Source organism: Crocodylus porosus, unplaced genomic scaffold (assembly GCF_001723895.1).
Source record: "Crocodylus porosus isolate Cpor-Errol unplaced genomic scaffold, CroPor_comp1, whole genome shotgun sequence".
In the NCBI taxonomy this organism is placed as follows: Eukaryota; Metazoa; Chordata; order Crocodylia; family Crocodylidae; genus Crocodylus; species Crocodylus porosus.
This window is the reverse complement of record NW_017728943.1, coordinates 30,987,439-31,000,893: the sequence shown is the minus strand read 5'-3', so window position 1 is coordinate 31,000,893 and position 13,455 is coordinate 30,987,439.

Below are 13,455 nucleotides of genomic sequence, written 5' to 3'. Positions count from 1 at the left end.
GGGAGCTCTGCGCAGCAGATGTGTTCCTGCATACCAGATTGCACTGGCATGCAGTGGGATCTTGTAGGCAGTTAGTGCATGGGCAGACCAGGGTGGTACGGGGCCAGATCAGAGCAGTGAGCAGCGTGGGACCGGATTGGTATAGTGGGCAGTATGGGACTGGACTGAGGCAGTGTGAGGCCAGATAAGGGTGGCAGGCAGCGAGTAGTGCAAGGCTGGATCAGGGAGGCATGTGACATAGGACTGAATTGAGGCAGTGTGCAGCCAGATTGGGGTGGCACAGGACAAGGTTCATATACTGATCCTGTGTGGGATTCAGCCCATGGACCAACCCTGCACCTCATGGGGCTAGATGGATTTAATACTACCATGATGTCAGGGTCTCATGTCCCGAGGTGTTCTATAGATAGGAGCAATTTTGGTTTCCCCAGAGTTTTCCATTTTCACTGATAATACATCCCCTATTTCTTACCCTTGGTGATAATACACAAGATACTACACCTTAAGTAAATCTGATGAATGGCGTAACTAAATGGCATCTGTCACTCACTGAGAGATGTCCATCACTCACTATCCAATTGGAATGAAATGGAATAGAGTCTGGAGGGTGGGATGGAGATGGGAGGAGACGGTGGGCGTATATTTTGTTGTTAATTATGGATCAGTGCAGCTAGATTTAAATATATAGTTGCAAGCATTTGGGGCTGGAATGGTAAGAATCTCAGTGGTTTAGTGGATAGAGTGCCAGAAATGGTGCATGATAAATTAAATGAGTTATATAATTCAGCAGTCTGTCACATAGCTACCACTAGCATATAGTAGTGTGGTGTGTAATTCAAAAACACACCATGCTCTCAGGCAAATAGTAGAGAAGCTGTAAGAAAGTGGTCTGCATTATGAGGCACTCTTAATAGGAAATCAGGTACAGCCTTTATGCCATATTTAAATGTACAAGGAGATATCCAGCAGATGGCAACAGCAGATCAATTTGTATTGCATGGAGAGCTCTTGCAGACTAGCATGCAGGGATTGCTATGTGGAAAGTGTTCTCCGTGGTACTCTGTGAAGGAGCACTGCTTTCCTTAAATGTACTTTTTCCATTTCTTTAACTGTCAGGTTAGCACCTCAGGACAAAGTTAATAACAATCATAAGCATGAAAATCACTGCTGGAGATAACTGGCAATACAAGCCCCAGTGCTCTCAATTTCTCATCTAACTGTATATATTCAAAATTTAAAAGAATACTATGTGCCCTTTAAACTGCTGATTAAATAGTAATGTTTTCCACTGAATTGGTACAATTTAATGTGTCATTTAAAAAAAAATCTAACTGAACAGTGATTAAGAACACAAGCACAGAGCCTCCAAACTTTAAGTAACTGGCTAATTTTATTATATAAACTTAATGCTGATAGTGATGAATGCAAGCCTGGATACATGGACAAAAGTTTAACTACATGCACATTCTTTATACTATTTATGAACCATCTCATCAGAACAGCTGTTCTTAGGATAGCCTATTGCCTGCCTCTGGACAGAAAATTATGGTCCTTAAAATTGTAGGCTCAATTCTTGAGGACTGTGGAGAAAGAGTTTTGGGTTAGATCTCAGATACTGATATCTCTTAAACAATTAGAAAGGGAATGACACAGCGACTCCGTAGCTGAACTCTACATCACTCATACCCTTGGGAACACAGTTATATTATTTTTTCAACAGAAATTATGTGAACTCTATTGTTTTTAATAAATAGCAGTATTATTTTTTTATTTGCGAAGTATGGGATAATAGAGTCTTTAAGAAAATCAACACAGGATGTGGAGAGGCAAATTTACAGCAGAATGGCTCCAGTCATACCTTTCTAAAGTCTTGGTACAGGGTCAGGGCCAAACTATGAAAATGATCATCTGGGAGTAATGGGAAACACTCGAGACCATGTGAGAGACTGAGAACATCAGCTATCTGTTGATGCTTCCTGGGAGAGGGGGAAATAGAAAGGATTAACTTGTAATACAACCCCTGCAGGGATTCTGGAGGAAAAAATGATACTGAAAGAGCCATGCTTTCAAAGCAGTCAAGGCTAGCATCTTGCAATATTGCTCAGCTTTCTGAGTCTGATTAAAAAAAAATCAACAAAGTCAACAGGCAATGACAGTAGTGGGCCTCTCTGGGCAATGACAGTAGTAGAGAGTAGGAATAGGACTCTTTGTGGTGTATAGTCATAATATGACCCCCCGACCTCTGCTGGGAGCTTTGCAGAATCTCACACTCATGGGTTTTCCAGGAAGGACGTGATCTGAGACTGTATTCTGTAGTGTTCTGTTTGGTAAAATAATGCAAAACCTGTGGCAGGTGCTTTTTTCTGCTTTTTAAAAATTCTGTTACATTGCAAGATCTTAAGATTTTAGTTAGGGGGTTGCATTCTTATGCATTTACAGTTGATATATAGCAGTTGGGGTGGCATTTTAACTCATTTCCTGCATTCAGCCAAGTTGTATCCAAAATAGCCTTTCAAGAGCTAGTTTTATTTAAAATCCAAACAGCTTTATTAGAACCGTTCAACCCTTTAATCATTCATGTTAACTCATGTAGCAGCTGATTGTATCTGAAATCACTTTTATGGTAATATTGATTATAAAAGAAAGGAGCAGTCCAGAATTTAGTGGAAAATATTTCATTTCGTTCATTTGATATCTTTGTGTAGAGCTAAAATTATCACTTTGAAGGAAGTTTATCTTACACCGAGCTGTACTCTGCAGGGATTTACAAGGAGTCAATGTATGCTAACCAACAGCCAATTATTTTTTTAATTAGCTAGTGTGCAGGCTCTTGAGTTATGCTTTTGGTCTTCTAATGAGGATTGTGAGTAACCTTTAGCTAGTTACAGACTTGAAAGTTTCAGCAAATGGAAACGCTTTATACCATGTCAGGTAGGAGCTTGTCTTGACAAATGCTTTCTTCCTCATGAGGTTTAGACCATGGTTTGATCTTTTTTTTATCTCTGAAGAATTTCATAATAGGATGGGCAAGAAACCAGGCGTAATTATACAGAATGGAAGTAGAAAGGAATATGGCCTTGAAGCCTGTTGCTCTTCTCAAGGCTAAAGCTTCTGGGTACCCAGGCCTATCTGGTATCAGCTTGAATTGATTGTGGCCTATTCAGGAGTCAATGTGCTTTGGGAGCTTGACTTCTCTAGGAGACACAAGAGCTACTGGTTTAGTTAATTATGTGACCAGGATTTCTGTTAGCACACACTGGTGGGTGCTTAAACCTGGTATTAGCATGACAAGAAAAGTAGTTCCATTCGTTTCCTTCTGGCTGATTAGAAAAGAAGTCTCCAAAAGTAAAAAAGAAAGAAAAAATATGAATAACAGGAGAACACTTCCAACTGCTCTGGGGAGGACTTATAAGAATATATATAACAAGAAGAGAATAGATACTTCAAAAGTTTCTAAAAGACAGATGTGAAAAGCACTACAGATATTTTTCCCCCAATGGCTGTGAACACATAAATCACCAAAACATATTTAGGGTAACCCCCATAGCTCTACACTATGGGCCACACTGTGCTTATCCTTGCCTAGGTAACTAAGGGTAGAGTAGATACCTCTATGCTCTTCTTCTCTCACAAGTTTCTGACACAACTGAAGTCTGTGCAGTCTTCTCCCGACCACCTAGTACCTTTGCTACCTAGTACCTTTGCCACACTGTCCAGAAGAAAGTACAGAACCCTCCTAAAGCAGAAGGCAGCAACCTATGACCTGTGGGCTGTATCTGACCCTCAGAGCCATTGGATCTGGCCTGCAAAGCTGGAGCATCAGGGCATTCAGCAATGACAGCTTTGCCTGGGCTGTGGTGCACTGTGCCATGCTGTACTGCAGTGTGAATATGGCTGGGGGGCCAGGTGGCACAAAGGTTTGCTGGGCCATACCACAGCCAAGTATTGCTGAGAAGCAGGAAGAAGAAGAGGTGGTGACAGCCAAATCCTAGTACTGGCCTGCCTAGGACCTGAGATGGGTCACTCTGGCCCACCACTGCAAAACAGTACCATCCACTGCCATAAAAAATGATGCAGCTGGAGCCCCCACCCTGTATACCAGGGACTTTGTTGCCTTCAACATAGGCCTATGCCTTCAAGGGACAGTATAATTGGGTGAATATAAGAAAAACTGCCTCCTCCCTTCCCCTCTCCCCCCAAGTCAGTGGCTTGGCAGCAGGCAGTGGCACAGGCCAGTGTGCAGGGGTGTGGGTGCAACTCAGCAGGGAGGTGGAGCTGCCTGTCACACCTTGCTAAGGGTTCCAGGGAGGTGCTAGTTAGTGCTGATGGCTTTGTCCACTAGGAATTGGAGATACCACTGACTCCTTCCACTGAGGTCACAGAACATCCATCTGTCAGAAAATAGCAACTTTAATTCTTTGGGCTACATCTGAATCAGCAGTTTAGAGGTAGAAGGCTCTGTATGCCAGTTGTTATCTAGCTCCCCAGGGATTATTTTTACGAGAATTGGTTATGGTCCTCCATGTTATGATTTACACTTTCTGGGATATTTTCACATGGCTGATTGCTGAGAGTTAGAAAGCTTTGGATGGTATGTAGCAGCAGCCTCCCAAGAAACTTAAAGGAGCAACCTATCAAACAGGCTTATTTTAAAATTAAGAGCCAGAAAAGTTCAGTTTCAAAAGCAGTTTTGAAAGTCTCAAAAGGCTGTTACTCAAAACCAGCTAACCAAAAGATTAATAACAATGAGGATGAGCATACAAATGAGGATTGTTTCTCAACAATGCAGCATTTTCTGTAGGGGGAAAATTTCACTACATTCAGTCAAGCAAAGTAATTAATCTGGCATTTGTTTAGAGAAGTAGGAGGCACAAAAATATCAGCATTTATTTCTCAACATACATCTTGATAAAAAAAAGTCTTTGGCCATGATGTTGACATTTTTATGACTATTGCCTCATTTAGGGCTTGATACACTGGGAAGTTTGCGGCTTTAAAGCAGCAAGCCCTCATAGCAGGAACGCAGTTATACCAACAGAGACAGAACTGGTAGTTTGTGCCCTGGACAGCACTCATACCTGATAAGGTTGGCAGCCTGGGGCTGGAAAGGAGGCAGGGGAGGTTGAGACTTTGGCTGCACAGAGTGAATTAGGGGCAGGATGCTGCTGTGAGGGGAGGTATTGTTGCCAAAGTGAGATTCGTCCTCCCTTGGCCCTCCAACCATTGCATTTTATATGGTGAGCAAGGCTCCAAAGCCCTTAATTTGGCAGTAGCTGCCGGGCTAAAGAAGGGTTTAATTCAGTTCTTGTTTCTGACAATTCCCTTCTCACCTCACCCAGAGCCTTGAGCCCCACAGCTTCTATTCTGGTGCTCCTTCCTTCATTTTGGCAACATGCCCTTTACTGAGTTCCCAAGTCACCCACTTCTAATTATGCTACTGTATACCAGTATAAAATTTCTCATAGATAATTTTATTTCCTGAAACCAAAAGGGCTATCCATGTAGAAACTATCTCTGTATCACACTAGGGCTTCTATTGATATAATTATATGGGCAAAAATCCTATCCATAGTCAACATAGTTATAATAATGGAATCTGGACTCGTGGTAAAGGTGATATCTTTTACTAGACCAACTAGATTTTTGCAAAATAAATCTTTAATTGCAAGCTTTCAGGCACAAACACCCTTCTTCAGGCATAGGAGAAAAGATTTTAAAAGTTCTCCTGGGTACTCACGAGCACTTTTACAATGTGGTATGCTAGCTAATGCAGAGAGGTGTCTGTGTGTGTCTCTCTCTCCAATTTCACTGGGATAGGCAAACTGAACAGTGACCACTTAGGGCTTTTAGAGCTAATCAGCAGGTCAGCTGGTAAGCTGTTTAAGAAGTTTAAAGTAGTGTGGAGAAAGGGTAATGTTTTGCTAATTGGGTGATAAAGACTGTTATCAGCCCCCTGGCTGGCTTGCTCACCTGTCAGTTTGCTGCAGACAGTATAAGGAAGCAGAGAGGGAGATTGAAAAGCTCTGTATCATCAACAGGTGCATAAACTGCACACTAAGGCTGCACAAAGCATTGGTAGCTGATTCAATTTGGAGGAGATTTGGCAGCCAAATCTCCAAATCCAAATTGAATTGGGAGATGCATTAAAAGCCCTGAATCAGTTTGGAAGCCTCTGAATCGATTTGGAGAGATTCAAAGCCAATTTGGAGATTTGGCCATAGACTAAACAGACAGCAGTCCTATACCACATTGGACACAGCTGCTTCCAGCTGGTAAGTCTGTTGTGGTAGGTGGAGGGAGGTGGAAAGGGGGGGGGGCAGATCAACACCCCTGCAGTGAGGGAGGGATTGCGGCTGGGACAAGCTGCCCAGCCTGGGCAGGGGATGTGGGACTCAGAGAGGTGGGCTTCTACCACTGAGTGCCACCAGCTGCTCTTCCGGTCACTCCTCTGCCAGCTCTCACTGCCAGTCCTTGAGGGTGTGGGAGTGGGTGTGTGCTCCTGGATCTGAGCGGAGAGGGCTGGGTCAGGCCAGGCTGTGCTCTGGACAGGTGGTGGAAGGTGCTGGGAGCAGGGCCTATGTCGTCCCACTGCTTGCACAGCTTCCCTGCACCTCCCACAGAAGCCAGCTGCACGAACAGCACCTGGGCATGGAGGTAGGTGCATGCACCCAGATCAGGGTGGGGACAGCAGCAAGGGTTATGGGGAATTTTAGGGTGGCTTCCCATGGCTATGCCCCCCATAGGCCCTGCTCCACTGTGCTCTGCAGGGCAGGCGGAACCAGGGCTGCACTCCGGGCTGTGGCTGGGGCTAGCCGCTCAGACAGCAGCCCTGGCTTCACCTGCCCCACAGAGTGCAGCCAAGTGGCGGGTGGCTGGGGCTAGCCTCCTGGAGCACAGCGCAGCCCACCCCACCCCACACAGATCCAGGGCACACACTGGCTCCCATGGCTTCCCAAACCAGCAGTGAGAATCGCTGGAGGAGTCACCAAAAGAGCAGTGCACTAAGAGCCCCCCTTCACAAGTCCCACATCCCCCACCCAGCCTCAATCCCTCCCTCACTGTGAGGGCATTGATCTGTCCCCCATGCCACTTCCCCGACCCCTCCACACACCACAACAGATTTACCAGCTGGAGGAAGCTGTGTTCAGCATAGTCAAGGACTGCTGCCTCATTAGTCTGTGTTCGAATCTCTGGATTTGAATCAGCAGAATTGAATTAGGACAGTGATTTGAATCACTGAATTGAATGACTGTCCCTCCAAATTGGCCAAATCCGAATCTGAAGCAAATACTTACTGCCAGAGTTGACCTGAGCAGGGTGCAGGGCTCAGGGCAAATAAGGTGTGTGGAGCCCAGCCCTGATCCTGTGCTCCCTGGACCCAAAAACCTGCTGCCACCATTGGCAGCAGCGGGGGGTGGGGGGCAGCGAGCAGCCAAATGTGAAGCTGGCAGTGGCAGCACGGAGTTGCTGCAGCCACTCCAGCCGGCCCTGTGAGGCCCTGCAAAGCGTGGGGCCCAGGGCAGTCACCCCCCCCAGGGACAGCCCTGCTGACTGCTTTGCACAGGCCTACTGCACACTCCCCCTTGCCTCAGAACGCCGGCTGGGGGCTGGCAACGCTCCTGCCTCTTGAGCAGCTGGTGGTGGGAAAGTCTGGGACTGGGCAGGCAGACCTCCCTAATCAGAGATCCTGCTGAGGCCTAGCCATGCCCCCCTTAAAAAAGCTCCCTGAAGAAGGGAAGGGAGGGCTGCTGTAGTGCCTCCCAGCTTCTAGCCTAAGCCACTGCAGGCAGGTGCCTGAATTTCCTCAGTGCAGAGCGAATGTCTGTCCAGTTTTAAGCCAGTTCAGCCTCGCCAGATTAGACTAAACTGCAAAGATTGAATCAATTCAGGCTCAGGCTTTTTGAATATCTGTCGCTAGCCAAAATGTCTGAGGACTACAGTTTGCCCTGTTTATGCACAGTGTTTTAATTCTGCTATCACCTGCTAACAGGGCTCCTCAGCTGTCCACATGGAAAGATGTGGGACCCCTACCTGAAAAAAATGAATGAACACTGATTTGATATCAGTTCCAGAAAGACTCACAAGCCTGTGGCAAAATGTTTTAACCTCCCTGCGCATTCCATTGCAGACCTTGGAGTAGCTGTTCTTAAACAACAATACTTTAAAAACCAACTTGAACAGGAAATTGCGGAACAAGAAATTAGTCAAACTCTGGATTGTGTTAAGTATGGTCTAAAGCAGGGCAGGCCAACTGGCAGCATGAGAGTTGCTCATCATACGTGGCAGATCAGGGAGGGGACAGGCATGACAGTAGCAGATAGGGAAGAAAGCAAAAAGCAAAGAGAAAACAGGGCAGGGAGCATGGGGGAGGAAGCAGAAAGTGGAGTGGAAGATCAGACAAGGAGCAGGGATCTAGGAGCAGAAAGCAGAACAGCAGATTGGGGAGGGGAAGGGGACTGGGATAGTACCAAAAAGGTTGGTCCGCACTGGTCTACACCGAGAGTACAGGTTCCTGACCCATTACCTGGATTAGCTTTCGTATGCCCTATGTCCCTCAGTGGGTTAACTGCTTTGTTTTTCTCTCTCCTGCTTGCCTTGCCTCCCTCAGCAGTGCCCCTTTCTTTTTCTTCCCCCTTCCCTACCCTTTGTATTCTGATCACTACTTTCCATTTAGGTTTGTTGGTTGTAGCCATGTTGGTCTAAGGACATAAGCAGATAAGGTTCTTTGGGTAGATGTTATATCTTTTATTAGGCTAACTGAATAGTTGGAAAAATGTTCTTTTCACATTTGGGGGCACAAACACCCTTCTTCGGGTGTAGGGAATTAATCTACATTCTCACAGACCTGCACATTGGCTTCTATTTTACTCAGGAGAGAATACAGAACACCAGCAGAGTCTCCCTGTGCCTGAAGAAGGATGTTTGTGCCTGAAAGTTTGCAAAGAACAATTTTTCCAACTATTCAGTTCTCCTAATAAAAGATATTACATCTACCCAAAGAACCTGGTCTCCTTTCTATTTAGAAACTCTACTTCCTGCAGTGCTTTCTCAGTGTCTGGTGAAGTAAATCCACTGCTTACAGAAGCTTATGCATCTCTGCTTTAATTAGTCTAGAAGGTACAGTTGTACCCTCCCTTCTGCTGTACTTCAGACTAACACAGCTAACTACCTCTTCTGCTAATAAATATAAGGGGCAGTTCTTTAAAAGTGATCTCCCCAGAGTGAGCTGCTGGCTCAAGTATCACAAATGGAGATGGGAATGGCATAGCATAGGATGGATGCTCATAATATCTGACCCTATTTAGGTCTTTAAATAGGAGCTAAACTCTCTCAAAAATTTGGCTTACCCTGTATAAATATTTGTCATCCAATTTCTGTCTCTTTTCCATTAACAGTATTTCTCTTTTCTCTTAGAAACATTTTAGTAGGATTCTGTTTTCTCAAACTGTTGAGTTAAGTTCTGCTACTCCCATTACCATATAATAATGAATCCTCATTACAAGCAGGAAAACCTGAGAACTATAGGTTCTAACATGAGTTTTGCAGTTGATCCAACTATCTGATATAATATTTAATGACCAGTATTTTTCATGTGCCTAGAGAAACAGGAACAAAATCCAGTTGCTCCTGTATGGGTGAACAGTTCAAGAAAAAATAGCCAGGAGGAGAGCTAGCAGAAAAAAATACTGATTTCCCAGAAAATGCTGATTTGTTGATTCTGAAATTTTTTTCTTGAAATTTTCCCTTTTAAGCCTAATTTTTCCCTGTCCTAATTCAGCATTTGACTCTAGTGGGGCATAGTACTAACCAGTAGATTTATTTAAACTACAGGATGAAGTGGGATTAAATTTGAAGTTATTTCAATCTCAGAGATCAAACCTAGCTGATTTCTAATTCTCTGATTTTTGTGGCATATTTTTCAAAATATTGAATGGTTAACAATTCACATCTTTATCTTTCTCCCTTCCCCCCTTTTAGCATTGAGTACAATAAAGTAAATATCTATATTAAAAAAAATCAAAACCTAAAAATCCACCATTCATTCCTTTTCTTCCTCAACTATAACATTTTTCCTGTTCTGTAATTCCCAAATTTGGAGAACTGAAAGAGCAGCGACAGGAGAAAATGAATCTGATTTTTTTTTTAATGCAATGAAGGTTTAATTGTATTTATTGTCTGATGAATTATGTTTGGGCGCCTGGAGCCTTGGATGAGAGTCTTTACTATTTTAAATCTAAATAAATATAAAACCCTGTAACTCTGCCACTGTCACATTTCCAGAGATGAAGAAGTTTTAAATTACTGTGTGGAAGAAAGGAAAAATGAACGGAAAGCTCCAAATCTATACTTCATTCATTCTGCTGCTTTTGGTGCCAAAAGAGGAAAAGAAGGAGGGGGGACAAAAACCTGAAATATTTTTTTCCAAGTTTTCAAAAAGCAGAGGAAGGACACTTGATAGTTGAAAGCTTGTCCAACAGCTCTCCTAACTATACAGTTGGTCCAATAAAACCACTCATATCACAAAAAATCCTTGTCTCTAAAACAAAATTTTCAGTTCGAAAGGAAACACATTTTTCCATGTTTCTCAAAAAACCCCAAATTACTCAAAATATATTTTATAGAGAAGTGCTTGAGAAAATCCTATTTCTTGCAGAAAAAATCTTTTGTGTACAAAACTTCCACCAACTTTAAGAAGTTAGACAGCAATATTGCAAAAAGTGCTTTTCTAAATGTCTCCTTACCTGCAGCACACATCAGCATGGATGAAGTACATTTGATCCGATAATGCTAGTTCTCAACTATTTTTACTGTATTACTGCAGTAGGGAGAGGAGATAGCAGAGTTGTTAGGGAATCTAGATGTATGAGTTTGAGCCTTAGTCCAGACTCATGTCTTGAGTCAACCCAGATGTAAAGGCACAGAGCAAGGTGTACAAGTACAAGTGAACAGCATCAAAAAGCTCACCAGTCAAGCTGGGGTGCAAAAGCTGACATCCTCCACACTTCTGCCATAGCCCTGGTCTTCTCAACAGCTGAGTACTGTGCGCCTATCTGGGCCTCAAGTTAAAATAACAAACTCATCAACACATAACTGTACTCAGTAATGAGGACTATTCTGTGGAACTTTGATAAAATAATTCCAGTGTGTGGCTACCAGTACTTTCAAACATTACTCCTCCCTCTATCCGACGGGATGCAGCAACATACACAAAAATAATGCATATCAATAGTAATCTGGACCTTCCCATCAACAGAGACCTTCAAGATCTCCCAACTCGTCACGTGATTTCATGAAAACTTCTTGGATGTGAATGGAGAACATCCTACACCACAACACTGAAGAATCTTGGAGGAAAGCTTGGGCAGAAAACACTTGCCTAAATAAACACCTTGTCTCCAACTCAACAATGCAACAACCAGGCTTTAACCTTCCATGGAGCATGTGGACAACCCTTAATAGATACACACTGGACATGGCCTGTGTGGCCACCTGATCTACAAGTGGTGCCTAAAAACCTCACCTGGCTGCAACTATGGAAACCCTAACCAAATCATGGATTACATAATAATGTCCTGCCCCAGATAGAAGTTTAAGGGTGACACCCTGGAGTTAAACTCATTTTCCAGCAGGACATTGATCTAGACAGGGAATTTGGAATTACAGCTGTGATATATAACTCTTGCTCCTAAACTAAACTAAACTAGATGCACAGAACAGAAACATGACAAGATCCATGTGACACTAGCTCAACAGAAAAGCTGGGGAAATCATTAATCATCTGGGGAAGCACTTGTTGTGAGGTTTCAGTAGAATCTAAATGCTGCAGTATATTTTTGGGTCAGCCCAGAACACATGTTGTAATTCTAAATTGGACGGGTTTTGTCATTTTGGGGGTCATTTAATATTTCCTCTTGAAATTTAGGTAAATTTTCAAATCCAAATGGAGATTTTTCACTTAGTTTCAAAATGGTATTTCTGAATTGAAACATTCCATTTTGAGATTTTCAAAATGTTTCCCTCATTTCTACTAACTGAAACTGCTTGTCAAATTCAAGCTAAATTTGTGAATAGTTTTGGTTCTCCTAAATTCCAGGCTCTTTCTTGGCAAATTTGCTATTTGTTGAATAAATATTGCCAGCTCTGCTCCTGAATCTTAGTACACGGTCTTGTTTTCTGAATATACTGCTTCATTTTGAGAAATGTATCAGATTTTCTCCAAAACCAGTGAGAGATCTATATCTCAGATGCTAAGTAATGTAGCACAGTAGGGGAAAGATCCTTGAGAGTCCCATGAAAGCTAAGGATAAAAATGGAACTGAGAGGTGTGCTTTTAACACACCTATCCCTAGGCAAGATATATAATGTGGAGATTAGGGTAGGGATATGGCCAAACTCCTCCATGTCCTTTATAATATCAGTTTGATGAAACCCATGTCTATAGGTATTGTAGGTTGATTCAGTTTCTTTGCTCATGAAGACCAGGACTGCAGTTATGTACAGTGCTTCCCAAGGAACATAAAGCTACTAGGGGGTTCAAATGTGCTCTTCCCTTCTCCACTCATAGAGTAGCAGATCCATACAAAACAGAAGTATTTTTAAGAAGAATTTGCAGTACCCATCTTCTTAAAATATCTTAAGTAGGAGGAGACACCAGATGGTGCTGTTATACCCTCTTGGAAGGCATTCTATACTGATGGTTGTTTTTGAGTTTTTTCTTTCGTGGGAGTGGCAAGTAGCCAAAGGGTTTTGTTTTCTGGCTTAATCTTTTCCATAAAGTCAACACCTGCAGCAGAATTGGTTCTTGGGAACCAGATGCGAGTGTATTGGCTCAAGCTTACAACAAATGAGATGTCCTGCCTAGTATCACAGAATCTGTCCAAAACTGGAATATAATATAAATTTAAAAAGTTAAAATACCCGGCTTCCATGATTTCTCCTCTAATACATAATTGATCTGCAAAGCCCTAGAATTTCTACTGCTAAGCAAAGAGGATGACAACAGATATATTGAATTCTGTGAAAACTTAACTTTTCTCTTTTTTTTCTAGAAATAAGATATTTCTAGGTCTGGCAAGTAGTTTCTATCATAAGCATAAGGAAAAACCATTCAAATCTAGATCTTGTCTGGGAGTAAAAAGGTAAATTAGGACTTTTTAAACAGCTACCATTAAATACATGGATAGATATTTACATATAGATATGTAGACGAACCCATTTGTTGTGTTTATATACACATATGTGTATAAACTGTATCTAAATTATGTATTATTCTTATATTTTAAATATTCCATAATTTTTTGGAATTTGAAAAAAATGTGTTTCACATAAACAGTCCAAAATGATAAATTCTACAAACCCAGAGAGAAAACAGGGGCCCTAAATTGAAACAGTGGGTTTTAAAAAATTCCATGTCAATTTTGGGCCAATTAAACCCCCACGTTGTGCACGCCCCCC